The sequence below is a fragment of the Balaenoptera borealis genome, assembly GCF_965194805.1.
Source record: "Balaenoptera borealis genome assembly, contig: HAP1_SCAFFOLD_2742, whole genome shotgun sequence".
In the NCBI taxonomy this organism is placed as follows: domain Eukaryota; kingdom Metazoa; phylum Chordata; class Mammalia; order Artiodactyla; family Balaenopteridae; genus Balaenoptera; species Balaenoptera borealis.
Window position 1 is genome coordinate 1 of NW_028121649.1, and position 22,845 is coordinate 22,845.

Sequence of the window (22,845 nt, forward strand, 5' to 3'; positions counted from 1 at the left end):
TCAGAGGCAAGATAAGTGGCTTTTTGAAATTCTCAACAACTTTCTGTTTGGATGCAGAAGTCTTAAAGTTACTTTGGACTGCCTATCTCTGGGGGAAGAAGCGACTATTCAGCAAATAATGGTTGTTCCTGGGAGAGAAAGAAAGGACTGCAGAAGGGTAAAGAAGAAAGTCCAACCATAAACTTTATTCCTTCAAAAAACTTGCAAATGGAACTAAATATAAACATATAGCATATTACTCTTAATTTGTTAATTCAGAGCAGTGGACACATAGTCATAAATTCAACATGCTATTCTGTATACTTTTAAAATATTTTTAAAATTTTACTTCTGAATCCACAGAGTTAAAAATCTTTTATTATTAAACCAAATAATATTTCTCTTTTAAAGGAGTCTTTTCTACCAAGTACCTGTATGTAAAGGTAAGACCGTGAACTGTGGGCTCTATGTAGACCGATCCATTTGATGTCAGAAGAGGTATAAAATACACTTTCACAGTTGGATTTCCTCTCCTGTGCTCTGCCACCAACATGAAAACAGCATACCCAGAGTAGCCTGGGTTTCAGTACAAGGCATGTGGAACAGACCCAAACCGTTTTTGCATCCTGATGCCAAACTCCAACTGACTCATAAGCCCATGAGTGAGGAAAGCAAATGTCTGTTGTTATAAAGCACTGAGATTTTCGAGGTTCTTATACAGTATCACGGTGGCAATAGGTAACTGACACATTAAAGGTGTTCTGTGTGATATTGATTAGACTATACATTTGGGGGGCATAATTTTATATCACAATAAAAATGTATAAGAAATATAACCATCTCGGGTTTCCCTGATAGCGCAGTGGTTAAGGATCCGCCTGCCAATGCAGGGGACACGGGTGCCAGCCCTGGTCCGGGAAGATCCCCCATGCCGCGGAGCAACTAAGCCCATGTGCCACAACTACTGAGCCTGCGCTCTAGAGCCCGCGAGCCACAACTACTGAGCCCATGCACCGAAGCCCACGCGCCTAGAGCCCGTGCTCCACCACAAGAGAAGCCACCGCAATGAGAAGCCCGTGCACCGCAACGAAGAGTAGCCCCCGCTCGCCGCAACTAGAGAAAGGCTGCACGCAGCGATGAAGACCCAACACAGCCAAAAATAAAATAAATAAAAGTAAAAAAAAAAAAAAAGAAAAGAAATATAACCATTTCAACATATAAATGTATTTATTCAAATTAAATTCAGTGCAATTTACATGTGGAACTAAGCAATTTTCTTTATACATTTAGGCATATTCCATTTATACCTACAGACAGGTAAACTTTTTGCACAAGTAGGAAAACTTAAAATATATTTTGAATAGATTTGTACAAACTGTTGAATACTTTAAAATTAGTAATTGAAAGTTCCCACCCTCATTTGGAGGTAGAATGGGAACTTAACTTTCCAGTTACTGGTCTGAAAAAGAAAATAACTTGCTATAATTTTGAATGTTATATAGTATAAGCACTATAAAAATATCACTGTCATGATAGCATAGGAACACTCTAAATGTAGACCTTATGGTAGAAATTGCTAGCTGTTCACCAAAACTCATTTCTTCTTCATCCTGGAAAGCACAGCTAAACTATTCCTAGTCAGTGGAAAGTGATGTGGGCCACACCTAGGCCTAGCCCATAAAAGCCTCCCAACATGTGCTCCTCCATGCTTTTCGTCCCTTCCAGTTGACTATGATGATGAATCCAAGGTTCCATGTTTTAAAGAAAGCAGAGTCACAGTCAACCTGGGTCCCTGCTCAACGTTTCTTGAGCAAGAAATAGACTGGTATTGTGTTTGCTATCTGTTCACTGTATCATGCAAAACAATAGTAAAAGAAACAATGCCAAATAGTTATCTACCTCCCTAAAATTGAACCTCTATAGTTTTTATGTTTTCATGAACTACTTGCATTCTTATGACAAGTATTATGAGTTGAAAATACGTCAGCCACAAGTAGCATGAGTTTCACATAGGTTGTTAACTTCACTAGAAATTGAAGTAAAAACATAATAAATTATATTCTCTTCATAGCTATGTAAATAAAAGATGTTTTAATCATGTACAACCTAATGCTTAAAATTAAAATTAGGTTTTCTAACTAGAAAGACCCAATCAAGAAATTTCTTAGTTAATGACACACAAAAGTTGGTAATGTGACCTAAAATTCTCTTACCATCTGTGCCATGAAGAACAGTAATCTGTTGGACTGAAGATGATGAAGCAAACTTGACAGGAACTTTGCCCAACTTCTGTGTACTGAGGTCTGGAATATCATGTCCACGATCTTCAGCATTAACAAAAATCTCAGATGAAAACATGGTTTTTCCTGGACTCTCTGTTGTTATCTGAGTGACTGCATCAGATGATAATTTTCCAGAGAAGGGAGAAAACGGGGTCTTAATCTCCTTTGGTGATCTGAACAAAAAAGAGAAAGCACACAGCAGGTCATATCCTTGGCTTATCAAATACTGTAATTTCTTTCCAAATGTGGCTTCAATATTTTTTGGAGACACATCCAACTCAAATGGTTAAGTTATTTCTGCAGTACCCTGTGCTTTTTTACATACTTATTACAGGGTGATCATGCATGAGTTTACTTTTACTTATTTTAAAATCTACTTTTATTTTGGATTTAGAATGCTATTATATAAGGAAAGGGTACTTTTCAGTTGAAGTGGAAAGATATCCATTAAAAAATAATTACTGGAAGTCCACTATAAATTAGGGGACTATGCTAAACGCATAGAGTGTACAAAAATAAAAAAGAAACAGAGCCTTTCCTCAAAAAGTTTATATGTCAGTGGGGGAACCAGAGGTTTTTAAGGTTGTAATTATGTATATAGATTATAAAGAATCCATATTAAAACATAATGGAGTAAATAAATGAGTGTATAAATAAATAAATAATAGGAGGGAGGGAGAAGACAAATCTTGCCAACAGAAGAATTCCATATGTAGGTAACCTCCCCCCCGCCCCCCCCCGGCATCCATCTCCTCCCCAAGGAGGTGGAGGTGAAGCTTAATCTTCCCCTTAAGTCCAGTCCTGGGCTGGCCTTAATGATTGAATTCCAGAGACAGTATAAAATGGGAGAAAAAGTAACTTTACAGTGGAGAAACCAAGCAAACACCATGTTATGCAAGTGATGATGTTTCACATCACCAGTGATGTCACGGAGACACTACATACTCTCTGTTATGATGTGATGAGACGGTTACTTCGCTTCTGCGGTATTCTTTGTCAAAACCTATAACTCCAGTCGAATCATGAGAAAAACATCAGCCAAACCCAGACTGAGAACAATTCTACAAAATATCAGACAAATATTCCTCAAGACTGTCAAAATCATGAAAAACAAGGAAGGAATGAGGAACTGTCATAGACCAGAGAAGACTAAGGAGACATGACAACTAACTAAGTGGAATGTGATATACTGGATTGGGTCCTAGAACAGAAAAAGGTCATTAACAGGAAAACTGGTGAAATCCAAAAAAAGTCTTAAGTTTAGTTAATAGTAATGTATAAATGTTGGCTTTTTAATTTTGAAAAATATACTATGGTAGTATAAGATGTTAGCAATAGGAAAAACTGGGAGAGAGGTAAAGGGAACTCTGTTTGTATCTTTTCTGCAGATTTGAAATTATTTGAAAATGAAAAAGGTCATTTTTAAAAAATGGAGTAATACTGTATTGTATTATATCACAGAAGAAGAAGACCTTTTAAAAGGTCTTTTAAATCTCTACCCTCTATATACTATTCACTAATTAAAAGGACAATTATGAGAAAAGAAAATAGGCCCATCTCCCTTATGTATACAGAAGCAAAAATCATACACAAAATGTTAGACAATCAAATGTAGAGTGTGTGAGTGAGTGAATGTGTGTGTGTGTGTGTGTGTGTGTGTGTGTGTGTGTGTGTGAATTCCTACCAAGTTGTTTTACTCCAGAAATGCAAGGTGAGTTAACATTCAAATATCAATAAATGTCATGCACCACATCCATAAAATAAAGGAGAAAATGTATATGATCATATCAGTATAGTCAGATAAAGCATTTGATAAAATTCAATAATTATGTATGATTAAAAACTCATAGCAAAGGGAAACTACAAAAAACTTTAGAGCCACCATCCTATTTATAGTGAAATGTGGAGAACGTCCACTGTAAGATTAGGAACAAAATAAGAATGCCAACTCTTACCTTTTCTATTCAACCTATTAGTAAAAGTATTAAATGGCATTAGCAGTAAGGCAGGAAAAAGAAATCAGAAATATAAGGCTAAGAAAGGAAGAAATCATACTGTCACTTTCCATAGTTGATATAATTAAGGATACAGAAAATCCAAAACCATCTACAGATAACTTATTAGAATATCAGTTAGTTTTTAGAAGAGTTGCCAGATAAGAGACCAAACATTAAAAAATTCCACTAACATTTTTCTGTGTCTGAAAAGTTATAAAATTAAAAACTAAAAAATATGCCATCTACATTATCATCAAAACATCATATACCTAATAATAAGTGTAATAAAAAATGTAAGAACCCTATTAGAATAGAAAACTATTGATATATCATAGAGAGAAATTAAAGGTGATCTAAATAGGATTTCTGCTTTGAGGCAGGATGTATAGGCATACCTCACTTTATTGCACTTCACTTTATTGTACCTTGCAGATAATGCTTTTTTTTTTTTTTTTTTTTTTTTTTTTTTTTTTTACAAATTGAAGGTTTGTGGCAACCCTGTGTCAAGCAGCTCTACTGGTGGTGCCATTTTTCCAACAGCATTTGCTCACTTCGTGTCTCTATGTCATGTTTTGGTAAGTCTCACAATATTTCAAACTTTTTCACTATTATACTTGTTACATGATCTGTGATCAGTGATCTTTGATGTTACTATTGCAAAAAGATTACAGCTTGCTGAAGGCTCAGATGATGGGTAGCATTCTTAAAGTCTACTTTCAAATTAAGATATGTACTTTTTTTAGACATAATGCTATTGCACACTTAATAGACTACAGTATAGCATAAACATAACTTGTACATGCACTGGGAAACCAAACAACTCGTGTGACTTGCTTTCTTATGATATTCTCCTTATTGTGGTGTCTGGGACCAAAGCCATATCTCCATAATAATATGCCTGCACTAGGTAGGCACAGGCCATCACTCCTGCTGCAACGAGCAAACAAACTTGAATAAAAGATCATCGAGCTAAGGAAGCAATCAAGAAACAATATCAACTAATATGCTAGAGAGGGACATTTAGAGATTTGGAGCAGGGGTTTGGTGTAGGGAGACATACTCCACTGGAAAAGAGAAATCACCATATCTTTTGATGAACTCATTTGCTGGCATGATGGAGTGAAATCTAGCAGAATGTCAAGCCGATTTCCCCCACAGGACATTTCCTTAGTGTCAGGGTGGTATAGGATGATGGGGGACTGAGCCAAGAAAGCAGAGTGAAATTTCCTGCACAGTCATGGCACTAACAAACCAAATCCCGCTAGATAAAGGGGCCTGTGACAATCATTAGGTCTCCTCTTCAAGACATTTGCCAGTTTTTGAACCTATATAAAGCAGGAAGCTAAATACCTAATGCCTGAGGGAGAGAACTTTCCAAAGTGAGGAATTAGAGACCTACCAGACTCACAGTAAAAACCCAGAAGTGCCATCCCCAAGAAGGGGGCTGAGTCAGAAAAAGTGAAGTCATCTGCAATGTTTCAGTGTTTATGAGACAAATTTTCACTGAGAAAGTGTAACGGCAACAAATACATAGCTGGTCTCTCCTTACATTTGCCATACTCTGAAGCTGTGAGAACTGAGAGCCTAAAGAGCTGAATTCAAACATCTGAAAGACTGAAGTCAATAACTGACTGTATTTATTGAAGAATCAAAGACCTGTCAGGCTCACAGCAAAAATCCAGGGAGGCCACAAATTAGGAAAAATCATAGGTAGGATGAGACAACTAAAGCTCCAACCCAGTTCTGACCTAGTAAAATTCCTGAAATGACTGAAATGATCAGCCACTCTGATTAACAGAGAAAAGGGTAAATCTTCTCTGGTGCAAAGTAATAGCATCTTCAGTCTCTATGAATTTTTTATTCACCACGTCCAGCACACAATCAAAAATTATGAAATTCCTGAAGCAGGAAAAAGTGACTAAAACTTAAGACAAAAAAAAAAAAAAAAAAAAAAAACCAAGAAAAATTGATTTAGAGGGAATTCAGATTCTGGAGTTAGCACAGAACTTTAAAATGACTATATTGAGAGTAAAAGATGGGGATTAATAGATTAAAATATGGAGAATCTCAACAGAAAATTGGAATCAATTTTAAAAAATCAAATACAGATAAATGAAAAATAAGAAAACTGATCCCCAGCAGACCTTAGGGAATACTAGAAGAAATTTTTTTGGGCTGAAGTAAAATGGCCCAACATAGAACAGAGCTGGGCTCTCGGTCCCATATTGAACTCGAGTTGGAAGAGGCGAGTCCGGTCTCAAAACGGAGGTAAAACCGCCGCCCGGTCGCCCCCAGCCCGACTCCGGCCGCCGCCGCCGCCGGGGGGAGGAGGGCCATGATCCAAAGGAACCAGAACAGTTGAGAAAACTGTTTATTGGTGGTCTGAGCTTTGAAACTACAGACGATAGCTTAAGAGAACATTTTGAGAAATGGGGCACACTTACAGATTGTGTGGTGATGAGAGACCCCCAGACAAACCGTTCCAGGGGCTTTGGTTTTGTGACTTACTCTTGGGTTGAAGAGGTGGATGCAGCAATGTGTGCTCGACCACACAAGGTTGATGGGCGTGTAGTGGAACCAAAGAGAGCTGTTTCTAGAGAGGATTCTGTAAAGCCTGGTGCCCGTCTAACAGTGAAGAAAATTTTTGTTGGTGGTATTAAAGAAGATACAGAAGAATGTAATTCGAGAGACTACTTTGAAAAGTATGGCAAGATTGAAACCATAGGAGTTATGGAAGACAGGCAGAGTGGAAAAAAGAGAGGATTTGCTTTTGTAACTTTTGATGATCATGATACAGTTGATAAAATTGTTGTTCAGAAATACCACACTATTAATGGGCATAATTGTAAGTGAAAAAGGCCCTTTCTAAACAAGAAATGCAATCTGCTGGATCACAGAGAGGTCGTGGAGGTGGATCTGGCAACTTTATGGGTCGTGGAGGAAACTTTGGAGGTGGTGGAGGTAACTTTGGCCGTGGTGGAAACTTTGGTGGAAGAGGAGGCTATGGTGGTGGAGGTGGTGGCAGCAGAGGTAGTTATGGAGGAGGTGATGGTGGATAAAACGGATTTGGAGGCGACGGTGGTAACGATGGTGGTGGTCCTGGTTACAGTAGTAGAGGAGGCTATGGTGGTGGTGGACCAGGATATGGAAACCAAGATGGTGGATATGGTGGCGGTGGTGGAGGATATGATGCTTACAATGAAGGAGGAAATTTTGGAGGTAACTATGGTGGTGGTGGTGGGAGCTATAATGATTTTGGAAATTATAGTGGACAACAGCAATCAAATTATGGACCCATGAAGGGGGGCAGTTTTGGTGGAAGAAGCTCGGGAAGTCCCTATGGTGGTGGTTATGGATCTGGTGGTGGAAGTGGTGGATATGGTAGCAGAAGGTTCTCAAAACTCAGAAGAAAAGGGCTACAGTTCTTAGCAGGAGAGAGAGCGAGGAGTTGTCAGGAAAGCTGCAGGTTACTTTGAGACAGTCGTCCCAAATGCATTAGAGGAACTGTAAAAACCTGCCGCAGAAGGAACGATGATCCATAGTCAGAAAAGTTACTGCAGCTTAAACAGGAAACCCTTCTTGTTCAGGACTGTCCTAGCCACAGTTTGCAAAAAGTGCAGCTATTGATTCATGCAACGGAGGGTCAATTAGATGTACATTCCTGAGGTCTTTTATCTGTTGTAGCTTTGTCTTTTTCTTTTCATTACATCAGGTATATTGCCCTGTAAATTGTGGTAGTGGTACCAGGAATAAAAAATTAAGGAATTTTAAACTTTTCAATATTTGTGTAGTTCAGTTTTTCTACATTTTAGTACAGAAACTTTAACAAAATGCAGTTTTGAAGGTGTTTCCTTGTGAGTTAACAAGTAAAGAAGATCATTGTTCATTAATATTTTGTATGAATTTTGCTAAAGTTAACTGTAAAGAAACACCTGCTGACTTGCAGTTTAAGGGGATCTATTCTCCCCATTTCCAAACCATGAAATGAATGGGCTCTGACATGTGGAGAGAATAGATATTTGTATGTTTGCAATGTGTGTTTTAGATAATAGAATTGGGTATTTAAATTAGCATATTTGTGAATTTAATAGCTTTAAGATTTACTTCAAATGAAAAATCTCAGAATTCAAAAAAAAAAAAACAAAAGAACAGAGCTGGGAGCGCGATTGGCGCTGCCTGCGGGGGAGGAGCGCCGCCGCCGCCGCGAGCTGGGAGCTCGATTGGCGCTCCCTGCGGGGGAGGAGCGCCGCCGCCGCCGCCGCCGCGAGCTGGGAGCTCGACTGGCGCTCCCTGCGGGGGAGGAGCGCCGCCGTCGCCGCCGCGAGCCGGGAGCTCGATTGTCGCTGCCTGCGGGGGAGGAGCGCCGCCGCCGCGAGCTGGGAGCTCGCTTGGCACTGCCTGCGGGGGAGGAGCGCCGCCGCCGCCGCCGCCGCCGCGAGCTGGATTGGCGCTGCCTGCGGGGGAGGAGCGCCGCCGCGGCCGCCGCCGCGAGCTGGGAGCTCGTTTGGCGCTGCCTGCGGGGGAGGAGCGCCGCCGCCGCCGCCGCCGCGAGCTGGGAGCTCCATTGGCGCTGCCTGCGGGGGAGGAGCGCCGCCGCCGCCGCCGCCGCGAGCTCGACTGGCGCTCCCTGCGGGGGAGGAGCGCCGCCGCCGCCGCCGCCGCGAGCTGGGAGCTCGATTGGCGCTGCCTGTGGGGGAGGAGCGCCGCCGCCGTCGCCGCCGCGAGCTGGGAGCTCGCTTGGCGCTGCCTGCGGGGGAGGAGCGCCGCCGCCGCGAGCTGGGAGCTCGCTTGGCACTGCCTGCGGGGGAGGAGCGCCGCCGCCGCCGCCGCCGCCGCGAGCTGGATTGGCGCTGCCTGCGGGGGAGGAGCGCCGCCGCCGCCGCCGCCGCGAGCTGGGAGCTCGTTTGGCGCTGCCTGCGGGGGAGGAGCGCCGCCGCCGCCGCCGCGAACTGGGAGCTCGATTGGCGCTGCCCTGCGGGGGAGGAGCGCCGCCGCCGCCGCCGCCGCCGCCGCCGCCGCCACGAGCTGGGAGCTCGATTGGCGCTGCCTGCGGGGGAGGAGCGCCGCCGCCGCGAGCTGGGAGCTCGATTGGCGCTGCCTGCGTGGGAGGAGCGCCGCCGCCGTCGCCGCCGCGAGCTGGGAGCTCGGTTGGCGCTGCCTGCGGGGGAGGAGCGCCGCCGCCGCCGCCGCGAGCTGGGAGCTCGACTGGCGCTCCCTGCGGGGGAGGAGCGCCGCCGTCGCCGCCGCGAGCCGGGAGCTCGATTGTCGCTGCCTGCGGGGGAGGAGCGCCGCCGCCGCGAGCTGGGAGCTCGCTTGGCACTGCCTGCGGGGGAGGAGCGCCGCCGCCGCCGCCGCCGCCGCGAGCTGGATTGGCGCTGCTTGCGGGGGAGGAGCGCCGCCGCCGCCGCGGCCGCGAGCTGGGAGCTCGATTGGCGCTGCCTGCGTGGGAGGAGCGCCGCCGCCGTCGCCGCCGCGAGCTGGGAGCTCGATTGGCGCTGCCTGCGTGGGAGGAGCGCCGCCGCCGTCGCCGCCGCGAGCTGGGAGCTCGATTGGCGCTGCCTGCGTGGGAGGAGCGCCGCCGCCGTCGCCGCCGCGAGCTGGGAGCTCGATTGGCGCTGCCTGCGTGGGAGGAGCGCCGCCGCCGCCGCCGCCCCCGCCGTCGCAGTCGTCGTGAGTGAAGAAGCGCCTCGGTGACGCCTGGTGAGGGCCCTCGCCGACGCCTGGGCTTACCTGCCGCCCGGCCAGCTCCGCTCGTTTCCCGTCCCCCGCGGCCCGGCGCGGGGCAGGCCTGCCAGGGCCATGGAGGACGAGGTGGTCCGCATTGCCAAGAAGATGGACAAGATGGTGCAGAAGAAAAACGCGGTGAGCGCGGCGGGCGGCGCGGGCCGGAGGGAGGCCGGGCGGCGGGCGGGGGCCAGTCGGCCTGAGGGGGCTCCCGGCCCGCGGTGAGCGCGGCGGGTGCTGCGAGACGGCGGCGAGGCCCGCGCTCTGGGGAGGGGTTCCTGGGGAGGGGGGAGCTTCGTGTCCCGCGGCCGCGTCCCGGGCAGGGGTTCTGGGGGGCGTCCTGTCCCGCAGCTGCGTCCCGGGCAGGGGTCTGGGGGGCGTCCTGTCCCGCAGCTGCGTCCCGGGCAGGGGTTCTGGGGGGCGTCCTGTCCCGCGGCCGCGTCCCGGGGAGGGGGTCCGGTCCCGCGGCCACCGGCGCTGGGATCCGCCCTGGGCGCCCGAGGCCCCTCGTGATTAGCGCAGCCCGGTAAACTCTATGGAGGCATCCTCCTCATTATTTTAAACGTGACGGTGGTAAAGCCTCGCTGGTTTAGCTGAAGAGTGCAGAGAGCCCTCCCTGTTTGAAAGAATTGGTTCTCTTTCCCGGGCTCATTGGCCAGCAGCGAGAAAACAACATCAAACAGAGGTTTGTGATCAGTTTTAGACATGAAACTGTTCAAGCAAAACGTGAATTTCCTGGATCTTATTTTTGAGGAAGGCTGAACATTCCCTTGATTGTCTCAACTCCCCTGCATGTTTGCTTAGCATTTAAAAAAGGTGAACTACGCCAGTGTACTTGGCAAGTTGCTAAACTTTTTGGAAAAAGTGGATCTTGTTAGGCCGCGGAGTGCGGGGAGCTGTGTTTAAGGCATTGCCGCCGACGAGGCTGTGCTGCCGGCTGGATTTGGACACATGTCGTTGCTGGTCCTCTCAGTGGTTTACAGTTGCTACCGGTGGCGTTTTCTGTTACTGATAACGTGTGCACGTGAACGTGGTCTCTTGCGGTTTGTATGAGGTGCTCCAGTTTCTGCATTTCTTTCCACCTGTGTGGGCCACTCTCAGTCCCTTGCTTCCGAGTCGTCTATATTTTCAGCTAAACTTCTGAAATTCTAAGTCCAACGAATGTGAAGGAGAGAAGGGCTGCTCTGATTTGCACAGCACTTTGGAGTTACAAAGCGTTTGTGCAGAATTCTTTGGGGACTCACGACAGCTGTGTTGCATTCATTTTACAGAATAAGAAACTGAGTCAGACCAAGCAGTTCACCTCCTTAAATGAAGTGTGCGTTGTGGATTAAGCCAGGACCCGAGTTTTCTGCTGGGCAGCATGCAGAAGTAGTGTTAAACACCGAATTCTTAAGACTTCAGACTTGGTGTGCGCCTCTTTTCCTTTAACAGGTGCATTGCCCGGCGTGTAATTTCATACCCTGTTCATCTGTCTTTGCAATTTTGGCTTTTTAAAGGATTTCCTGTTTGTTTTCTGTTGCAGACGTTGCCGGTGCCATTTATTTTTTCTGTTGATACAGGCCTTTCATTCCTCACTGCAAGTGATGAGTTCTGTATATTTGATTGGCTGAACGTTTCTGTTATTCTGTTTAAACTGGCAAGTTTTTTTTCTTTGCCTAGAGAACCCTAGACTCCCCTAGTAGAAGCTGGCTCCTAGGGAAAAAGGCCGTTTCTTGGGTAATTTTTTTCTCGAACTCAGGCTATAAAATGTGTACCTTTTAATCATCTAGTGCACTAGGTGTTTTTGTTTGTTTCCTTTCCTTGAAATAGACGTTTCCTAGAAATGAGGAATTCCTTAGTGAGCAAGTATGGAGAAGACCAGTTTGTATTTATCTGCAGTTCTCAAATTATAAACACATAATGCGTCAGCAGGAGAATGAGGATAAGCTCCACAGATGATCCTCAAGTCTCACTTTTCTTTTCAAATCTTATATTTCTAGTAGTACAGAACTTTACCAATATAAAAACTTGCCCCCCCCCCCAAAAAAAAAGAACACAACTGCAGGAAAGAACAAAGAGCACTTAAAGTGTGTGTGTGTCTAATATATACATGTACATATACCCAGGTACATACACCTTTATATTTATATGTTATTTTGTAAATAAGTGACAATAATAATGTCTTGTGGAGATGTAGAACAGAAGTATACAACGAAAGCACAAACAGCAGGAGGGGCAAATGGAGTTAAACTGTTCAACCTCCATGGGATGGTTCCATGGAGGAGGCAGAGAGGGGGATGGGATCCTCGAAGAGCTGCTGAAGACCTTGCATTTTTTGCAGATCTCTTTAGAATGCTACTTGCATATTGTGCTCTCACTGAATGCACCTGGCTGAGCTATGGCACATTAGCACGGTAAACATTTGTCAGATTTGCCCTAGTCAGAAAATTTTCTATACCTGCCATCCTGCTTGGCACTTAAAAAAAAATTTTTTTTTTTTAAGCTCTCTATGATATAGGGATGATGGGTGAAGAAGGTAGGCTGCAGGGTAATATGTAGTATGTATGATCCCATTTTGATACAGTAAACAGAAAGTATTAAATGCATGCCTGTTTGTATGAGCAGTGAGTTTGCATGGTTATCTCAAGAGGGAGGGAATGGGACGGGTAGAGAAAGAGACTGACCACAGACTATTGTTTTACTTGTTACAAGAGGCATGTGTTGCCTTCATTTCTGATTAAACTTTTTGTGTCCAGATTATTGTAGGTTTACATGCAGTTGTAAGAAATAATAGTGCGATAGCTCCTGTGTGTCCTTTACCCAGTTTTCCCCAATGGTAACATCTTACAGAATCATAGTATACTGTCACAACCTGGGTATTGCCATTGACACAGTCAAGATAGAGAACATTTCCATCCCACAGGATCTCTCCTGATGCCATTTTATAGCCACTGCTGCTCCCCCACTCCCCACCAAATCATAATGATCTGATAGTGCAGTGGATAAAGTTGCAATAAAGTTTTTGTGCAGATGATCAAGGGAAAATACCCCCTGGGGAAGATGGCCCGTCTCCCACTCCCCCGGCCCTATCTGTCCCTGGCAACCTGTCATTTCAAGAATGTTATGTGGGACTTCCCTGGTGGCGCAGCGGTTAAGAATCTGCCTGCCATTGCAGGGGACATGGGTTTGATCCCTTGTCCGGGAAGATCCCACATGCCGCGGAGCAACTAAGCCCATGCGCCACAACGACTGAGCCTGCGCTTTAGAGCCCGGGAGCCACAACTACTGAGCCCACGTGCCACAACTACTGAAGCCCGCGTGCCTAGAGCCCGTGCTCTGCAACAAGAGAAGCCACCGCAGCGAGAAGCCCGCACACTGCAACAAAGAGTAGCCCCCGCTCGCCGCAACTAGAGAAAGCCCACACGCAGCAACGAAGACCCAACGCAGCCAAAAATAAAATAAATTAACTAATTAATTAAAAAAAAAAGAATGTTATGTGAATAAAATCATATAGTGTGTAACCTTTTTTTTTTTTTAAGTAAAAAAAATTTTTTTTTGGCTGCGCTGCCGGTTGTGCGATCTTAGTTCCCCGACCAAGGATTGAACCCAGCCCAGGTAGTGAAAGTGCTGAGTGCTAAACACTGGACCGCCAGGGAATTCCCAGTATGCAACCTTTTGGATTGGCCTTTTTCAATCAGTGTAATTCCCTGGAGAGTCATCCAAATTGCATGAATCAACAGTGCTCCTCTTTTTTAAAAAAAATATTTATTTATTTATTTATTTGGCTGTGCGGGTCTTTAGTTGCAGCATGCGGGATCTAGTTCCCTGACCAGGGATGGAACCTGGGCCCCCTGCATTGAGAGTGCAGAGTCTTAACCGCTGGAACACCAGAGAGGTCCCAGTGCCGCTTTCTTTTTAATTGCTGAGTAGTATTCCATGGTTTGGCTGTACTTCAGTTTGTTTAATCACTTGCCCATTGAAGAACATCTGAGTTTTTTTTCCCATTTCCTGACTATTACTGATAGAGATGCTGTGGACATTTGTGTACCTTTTTTTGTGCGAACATGCGTTCTCTGGGATAAATGCCGTAGGGTATGTGTTGCTTTTTTTGTTTTTTTTTCGGCTACGCTGTGCCACATGTGGGATCTTGGTTCCCCAATCAGGGATCGAGCCCGTGCCCCCTGCATTGGGAGCTTGGAGTCTTAACCACTGGACTGCCAGGGAAATTCCTGTATTGCTCCCCCCGCCCCACTTGATTGATTGATTGGTTGATTGGCTGTATTGGGTCTTAGTTGCGGCACGCGGGACCTTCGTTAAGGCATGTGGGATCTTTATTGTCGTTGCGGCGCACGGGCTCTTCGTTGCAGCATGAGAGCTTCTCTCTAGTTGTGGCGTGCGGGTTTTCTCTCTCTAGTTGTGGCACGTGGGCTCTGTAGTTGTGGCGTGCAGGCTCCAGAGCGCGTGGGCTCTGTAGTTTGCTGCACGTGGGCTACCTCATTGAGGTGTGCGAGCTCAGTAGTTTGGTGCGAGGGCTTAGTTGCCCCGCGGCATGTGGGATCTTAGTTCCCCGACCGGGAATCGAACCCGCGTCCCCTGCATTGCAGGACGGATTCTTTACCACTGAACCACCAGGGAAGTCCCTGTATTGCTTTTTTAAATTAAAAAAAAAAAAAAAGGAAAAGCAATTAGAGGTGAAACAACTAATTATATGATGGCCTTTCAAAGTACATATTCAAACCCTACATTCTTGGTGTACATAAGTTATTTATGTTGATTTGTGGTGTTTAGCTCTAGCAACAAGGCAATAATAATAACGCTGTAGTTTTCCTTGTTTCTTTCAACTGATGATCTGTGTATTTATTACAAATATTAATTAACACTCACAAGCTACCAGGAGGCAAGTAATGGTTAGCGCTGGTGTGGTTAACTCCTTTATAGATAGGGAGGTTGAGGCATGGGTATTGTGGAATTTGCCATGTTGAGGCATGGGTATTGTGGAATTTGCCTAAGGTTATATAGCACTGTGTTCTGACTCAGATTCATTCAGATTTATTCCTTCCCTTTCTGTCTCCTGAATTAACGCTTTGTAATTTTGACCTAGGTGTGAGGACACGAAAAGGGTTTTTTTCTGTATCTGAGGTTTAGTGCTTGTTTTATAGAAGCAATATAGTATAGTGGTTAGAGTAGGCACTTTAGCATCTGATTTTTGTTTTTTTCTTAAGTCTTTAATGAATTTGTTACAATATTGCTTCTGTTTTATGTTTTGCACATGCCGGAAAGGTAATAGGCCTTGGCCCCTGGGCCTGGGCTTCGTCTCTTGTGCTGTCTCCTGTCCCTGTTGCCCCCGCGCGCTGGCCCGTCCGCGCTGTGCCAGGGGGTATTGGTCGTCTCGCGGCTCAGTTCACAGTAGCTGAAAGGGACAGTGTGTGATGTTCTCATTTCTGCCCATCGTTTTCAAAGGGAGGCTCTGGCCATTGCTCCTCGGGTAAAATGCAGAGGGAGTGCTTTTTAAGATGGGACTGTCAGTGTTGGGGACACTCCTTAATTACCAAAACGGAATCCCCTTCAGTTCCTCCAGCTGTGTTGTTTTGGCACAGAAGATGTGAGTAATAGGAACTGGAGCTAAGTTGGAGTGAAAAAACGCACCGGTCCCGCCGAATTTTCCATCGAAACAGTTGATTTGTGTTGTCTCTAGGAATTCTAAAGGGCGTACCGTTGCTTCCTAACCGGAGTCATTTGAGAGATCTACCTCTGTACGTTCAAATGATTAATTTTGAGACTTTGCTCATGTGTGCAGTAAACCCTTTAATTCCCTAAGACCTTCCTTTCCTCCATCTCCTACCCCATTAAGCCCGCTTCAGTTCATCTCCTGAATTTCTTTGGAATCTGTCAGCTCTCCCTCAACACCCTAATACTGAACTTGCCTGTGTGTTGTGATTAGGTCCTAACTGGTGTCCATATATCTTGTTTCCTTCCAATCCATTCTTCACACAAAAAACCTTCAAAGCAAGTTGGAACATTGCTCATAAACATCGCTCACAAGCATTGTTTTGAGAATAGAAAACACAGTGTTGGCCTTTAAGACTCTGCGTGGTCTAGAATCCTCTCTGCTTTAGCCCCATCTTGTGCCACTTTTGCCCTCACTTTCTATGCTTCAGATACACTGAATTAACCTTAGTTCTCACTCATCTGACAGAAGTCAGTTCAGATACTATTTTTCACTGTGATTCCTAGCATTAAGGAATTTGATTATCAGGTTTTGTATGAGGACTATTTCATCAGGGGTACAGAAGTTCTGGCCATCTCTGGTTTTGGATATCCCTTATTTGTTGAGACCTTTGCGTTGTTTGGTTGCCTTTTGTCTGTTTTCCAGATGGGAAAACAGGAACAAGGGAAGTATAGGTTATTACTAGGTGGGGTTGAACAAGTGGAGCAGCAAACTGCAAAGCAGAAAGAAGAGGGACGTACTATAGAGGGATATGACTTCCATTTTCAAGGCGCCTGCATCCTGTGCAGGGCGACAGCCTAACATAAAATGTGCCTAACAACAAATATATTGACTTCTTACTAAAAATCTCCAGTTCATAGAACCGAGGGGTTTGTACCTTCTCCTTTAAAAGTGATAGTCCTGGGACTTCCCCGGTGGTCCCGTGGTGAAGACTCTGCGCTTCCAATGCAGCAGGCGTGGGTTCAATCCCTGGTTGGGGAGCTAAGATCCCACATGCTGCGCAGCCAAAGAAATTTTTTTCAAACGTTATACTCCTGTATTATTGGCTTTAGTGGTTTAGATTTTGTTTTACTGTTAAGAAGATTTCAGTTTATTTACCGGGAACAAACAACACATAATGTAAAAATAGTTTCCCAGAAACGATTTCCATCATTCTCTTCCTCCCTTTCTCCCGCAGACTGGTGTTTCACCTTGACAAGTTCTCTGTCATTCCATAGGAAAGCTGTCTGGCTTGGAGGTTGCAATCCCAGGGAATTTTTCATCAGCGGGGAAGTCTCCATCACTACAGAGGAATCAAGGGAGAAGTCAGTCCCTGGTAAGTGAGATGCTCCCCCTAAACACCAACACAGCAGTCGTGTACCTTTCAAGGGGTTCAGGGGCAAGATGGGCAAGGCATTTCTACTAACTCTTCTTAAGGATCACGGACAGTGCCCTATGCTACGAGGTAAGCGGTGACTGCTGTAGTTCTTACTGGTGATCCTTTCCTGTCACTGATTCTCGGCTTTCTTTGTATTTCATAGGACTGTTGTCAGTCCAATACAAAATGAGTCTTATTTTTAAAAACCTGAAATGTTTTACAGAGCCTAGCATTCTCATATAGGGTCCTTTCCATTCTCCCCACTTTCCCGAGAGGCCAAGAACACTTCACACCATGAACTAGGAGAGGGGGTAGAGCCCTTTCTGATGAAATACATCAACAAAGACAGAGTCTTAGCCTGCTTGCTCTCTGGACAGGATCTCGGACCACAAGGTCTTCAATCCTGGTATAAATGAAGGAAGTGAGGACAGTTCAACTGGCACTCTGATAACAAGAGTTCTGAAACACCTTCCAAAGAGACTATAGCAGTAGATGAGGGAAGGGAGTGCTACAGTGTGGCAGTACAGGGGGAATGATCGGCTACAGCAGTGAAAAGTGTGGTACCGATTGGTGTGCTCTCGGGGTTCTTGTACATGTAGCATAGATGACCTCTGCAGTGGCCCTCCCACCTTCCCACCTGCATTAGGTGTTCTTTTTTTTTGTAATTTATGTTTATGTATTTATTTACTGTTTGAACTTATTTATTCTACGTATTTATTTTTTTGGCTGCACTGGGTCTCTCATTGCTGTGCACGGGCTTTCTCTAGTTGGCGGCTAGCGGGGGCTACTCTCGGTTGCGGTGTGCGGGCATCTCATCGCGGTGGCTTCTCTTGTTGCGGAGCATGGGCTGTAGGCACGTGGGCTTCGGTAGTTGAGGCTCACGGGCTCTAGAATGCAGGCTCCGTCGTTGTGGCACATGCGCTTAGTTGCTGCACGGCATGTGGGATCTTCGCAGACCAGGGCTCGAACCCGTGTCCCCTGCATTGGCAGGCGCCACCAGGGAAGCCCTAGGTGTTCTCATATAGAGTCTAAAAACAGAGAGCACTGAGAGAAGGTAGTGGTTATTAAAGGCTCAGGATCTAAATTCTACCTGTCTCTACACCCCTTCCCAGCTGTCGATTTGACCCCATTTTTGAATGCCGACCTCATTCTTCAACTTTCTCTGGCGTTTGTTATACTCACCTTGAAAACTTGTTTCTGTGATGCGTTGAGCAGACACAGGGTGGCAGACTGCAGAGGTGGAAGCTGGTGGTCGGATATTTGTGGGCTGAATCTCCTTCAGTCCCATTCCCATTTCTGGTTGCCCAGAGGCCCGACTTCCTGTGTATGACGCCGAGCCGTAGGATTGCGGGCAGGAGCCAAGTTCTCCATACAGTAAAGACCCCAGTGTGCCTTGGTTATAGTAATATACCTGGCTCCCTTCCTGGCAGGGAAGTGGCAGGCGGCTCTGCCCCTGATTTGGAATCTGAGATGGTGTTCCCTGAGCAAGGCTGGCAGAAAGCGATGGATGTAGAGGGACCATGTTCTTGGCGTCTGAAGTTTTATCATACTGGGCTGCCAGAGACATGGAGGAGGCAGCTGTGTGGCGGTCAGTGAGTGCCAGAGTAAAGTCTCCGAGTGAAGAAGAATTCTTTTCAGTGCTTGCTGTGATGTCCCACTCAAGAACACCTGGATAGGAAGCAGCTGAAGTGGAGATCTGGCTGTGGTCAGTAACTCCAGATAACATAGTCGTGCTAGAATGTTGGTAAAGGTAGGCACTACCCATGAGTGTCTGGAAAGGGGTACCAGTAGCCGATGCCGAACTGACGGCAGGGGCAGAGACTCTGGAGAAGTTGCAGACACTTCGTGTTAGGGAAGTTGCATTGCTCACCACAGGAGGAGAATGCTGCAGAGAATTTAGAGTTCCAAGTAGAGATGGATGTTGGAAATTTTCTGTAAGAACAAGAGGGTCATGAAAAACTCAGGGAGGTTGAGAAATTCTCACTACGTTTGAGGAACGGCATCATCTGAAGGTTCTTGCTATCAGGACACCTCTACTATCACTACTTCCTGAGAAACCCAAAATCAGACAGTTAATGATGGCTGTAAGGACTGAGCAGTTTTCCACTCTTCTCTATTAACTGCCTGTGCTCCCATCTTGGGCACAGACGGGCAGAAGAGCCAAGTGGTGTGGTTCAGAGATTGTTCTCTAGGCTGGAAGCAACCTTCTCCCTGCCCTGTCTTTCCCTTCAGCCTGCACTCGTATTGACTTCTATGCTATTTCCTAGACTGGAAGCATTTTAGAACTAGGAGGCCCTTAGAGAACTTCGATGTTCTCAGTCTCATTTCGTGAGTAAGGAAACTGAGGCTCAGAGAGGTCGGGTTGACTTGTTCAAGTTCTCTCATTATGTTAGTATCATTACCAGGTTTCAGAACCTAAGTATCCTGACTTCCTTGCCAGGACTCCACTCTGAGCATGATACTGCCAGAAAGCAGGAGAAATAGAACTTATAATATAGGCATTTTTTTTGTCCATTAGAAAACAGTACGGCTATTACCATGGTCGTCTTCAGTGTCTCCCTTTGCTTGTGCAGTTCCCACGCTATTACCTAGAGGTGACGTACAGCTCAGTCCAACTGGTGAATTGAAAGAGTCATTTTTGCCCTCTTCAAGCCCGGTTTCTCATCCTACCTCAAAATGATTACCCGAAAGTGGATTTCTTAAGTGCTTTTGGAAAGGGAAAAGTTATCTGATTACTTCAGATTCCTCACCTGTAAAGTGGTTATAACACCACCACCAATAATAATAGCAGTAATAATTAATAGATGAATAAGCTGATCTGTTGCGTATGATTTATATGGAGGAAGATACAATAAGTTCTAGAAAGACAAAGAAAAATCATGACAAGCATATTACGTTAACGAAAAAGAAATCCATAGATATTAATGAAAACTGGGGTATGTGGCAAGTATCGAAGCCTAATGAATTTACTAACAAATGGCATTCTGTACCATCCATGCAATATTATGAAAGTGAATTTTGCCCACTCTATTTTAGTGAATACTATTAACCAGAAGACACGATGGAGGTGATAGAGGTGAATGAATTCCTAGCCAATGCATACAGACAGAGAAGGTATGTCAGTAAAAAATGCATAACAAGCAACAGAATGCAATAAATGTGCATGTATAGGTAGCCACAACACATATAGACAAGTATTTCAATGAAAACCGGTACGAAGCAGACAGCAAAATAATAAGTGTAAAAGAGTTTCATTATTGTGCTCCTTCATATTTTTACCCAGCAAGTAAGAGGTATTAAGCCTAGGAGAAATATATATTTCAATGAATATAGCTTATATAATAAGCAGAAAGGAAGCTTAAAATGTATCAGGAAGGTTTTTGGATTTATCCTAGAACTTAGATTAGAATCATCTTCAGCATCCAAGAAGATGGCATCCCAAAACCTCAAAAAACCATCATGCCTAGAATCCAATTAAAAAAGATTTTCAAATGTAAGAAAATCCACAGGACTCCACAATATGGTTTTCGATAAACGTGGATGTTTGTTTGTTTTGTTTCTTTGGCCGCGCCGCGTGGCCCTGGCCGTGAAAGCACCGAGTCCTAAGCACTGGACCGCCAGGGAATTCCCTAAGTGGGGGGGGGAATTAGAGATGTGGGGCTTGACTTTTTCTTCTTCTTCTTCGGTAGCTAAGCTCTACAAGCGAACGATGGCTGTTGATCAATGTGCTCTCTGTGTTAGGAAGGAAATAACTGTAAAAATGAAAAGCAGCCTTGCCTTAGAACCTACATATCACACCAAGGAAAATAGTCCTTCTGATTCAATTTAGAAGATATCACTTAAAATGTTGAATTGGTGAAATGTCTACCTAGTTTAAAAATTAGAAAGAATAAAACACTGAAAAGCAGCCCCCTAGATAACCACTGTGGTTGCTTGTTTATAGGAGGCATCATTTCTAAAACGTATTTCTAAAATGTTTATATTCAAAACTGTCAAGTGGCCAACTGTATTCAGAGAGGCAATAAAAGAAAGAAAACGGAGTATGACTTTTCTGATAAGCTGCCTTTCCCGGTGATCCCCTGTTCTGGCCTTACTTTCCTTCTTAAGTCTGTTAATGTAAGGGTTTGCTACCATCAACTTGGTTTTGCCCTGCTCTGAGCAGGTTTCCCTCTGTGCTGTTTCTGCTTTAATTGAAAATCTTTGGTTCCCATCAGCATTCCATTGCAAACTCCGTTTTTCTTGAGAGCTCCTCTATGCTTTCCCTCTTCATTCTTACATTTTCTCCCATCTCTTGGTGCCTGTTGGCCTGTGCTAATGAAAACCGTCCTAAACTTCCTTACGCTCGACTCTGTGCCTCCCTGTAGAGCCCAGTACTCTCCATCCTCTCTCCCTATTCTCTCTTTTCAACTAGTCGAAATCCTAGTGGAGGGAGACCATTAGAGATGAAACATCTTGGTATATATTGCTAGTTTTCTATGTCCCCTGGCTTTTCTGTGTTTCTGTTGAAACACTCTTGAGAAGTGTCTGATTTCGTTTTCTACATGGGTACCCTTTAAGGCTCAATACTGGAAAAGAAGGGGATCAGAGTGATCAACCCAATGTGGTATCCTAACGTAACAGTTAAGGAAAGCAACAGGCTTTGTGAGACAGCCAGTGATTTGTCCAAAGTCACACAGATAGTAAACGTCAAAGTCAAAAGTGAAATTAGGTCTCCAGACTTGTAGTTCAATACTTTCCCTCATTATTCCATGCTATTTTGAATCTCCTACTCAATTTAGGGGCAAAAGAAATCGAACGCAAAACTTTCCAAAGTTTCTTTTCTTACCTGACATGGTCAGAGAAGAGGAAGCATCCACTGCAGGTACAAGGGATGAGGAGACAACACTAGAGGATGTCTGAGTGGCTGCAGCTGAACGGCGCACGTGTCCAGTACAGAGGTCACTGGTTACTGGTCCAAACAGCTCCACGGAAACCCCAAGGCTCTACCAAGTGGTAGTAGGTTTGGGAGGAGAGTGATGTCACAAAGCAGGCAGTTGAAAGGTATGAGAGAGCCAATAGGGAGGTCCGATCCCCAACAGGAAGGCGGGCTTGGGTGAAGAGAGTGTAGGAGAGCTAAAACAACACCTGAGTTTCTGAGCTTTGGGGAGGAGGAAATCCTAGAAGACAGATTTACCTCCCCCAGGCTCTTCCATTAGGGAAATCATTGCAACATTTCTTACAGACGTTCATTAATACACTGAACTAAGAGTTACTTATATTCTACAGAGTATTCTATTTTATGTATCATATACTTAGAGCTATATAGATCTTCTTTAATTAATAATCCTTAGGAAGGAAAGAGCCATCTAGTTTGAACTATTACAGTTGTTCTGAAATCATATGTGTCTAATGAGTGAACTGATAGCAGCTTTTAAGGAGCCAAAGTAGGGATTAAGAAGCTCTTTTTGTAACTTGGTTCAAGAGTAGGGTGAAGTTTGTTGAGTGTACCTTGTGGAGAATGTTGTGGTCCAAGGCTCTTCTCTTTTAGTTTCTTCTCCTTGACTCCTACCTTCCTTGGGCTGGGCTAGGCTGGGGGCCAGGTTGGACTTGCGACTTAACATTTCTCTTCCGCTTTCTCTTTTTTTTTTTTCTTCCATTATGGGCATTGCTTCGAGGACAAGCCTTGATCTTGCATTGGACGTTACTTCCTGTCACCTTCCAGCAGCAGGAGTCTTCTTTTCAGTGCTTGATGCTTCACGAAATAGACTCTGCCCGTTGGCAGCAAATACCAGAGAGCTAGGAGACAGAGCTGGTTGC

The 22,845-nt window shown here is 45.0% G+C and overlaps 1 pseudogene across 1 annotated transcript; it reads left to right on the forward strand.

Annotated features, from left to right (window-relative positions):
- The first annotated feature begins 6,494 nt into the window (after positions 1-6,494).
- Positions 6,495-7,649, forward strand: LOC309621976 (heterogeneous nuclear ribonucleoprotein A3 pseudogene; annotated as a pseudogene). The gene has a single exon. The product of its transcript is annotated as a heterogeneous nuclear ribonucleoprotein A3 pseudogene (transcript).
- Positions 7,650-22,845: the final 15,196 nt, after the last annotated feature.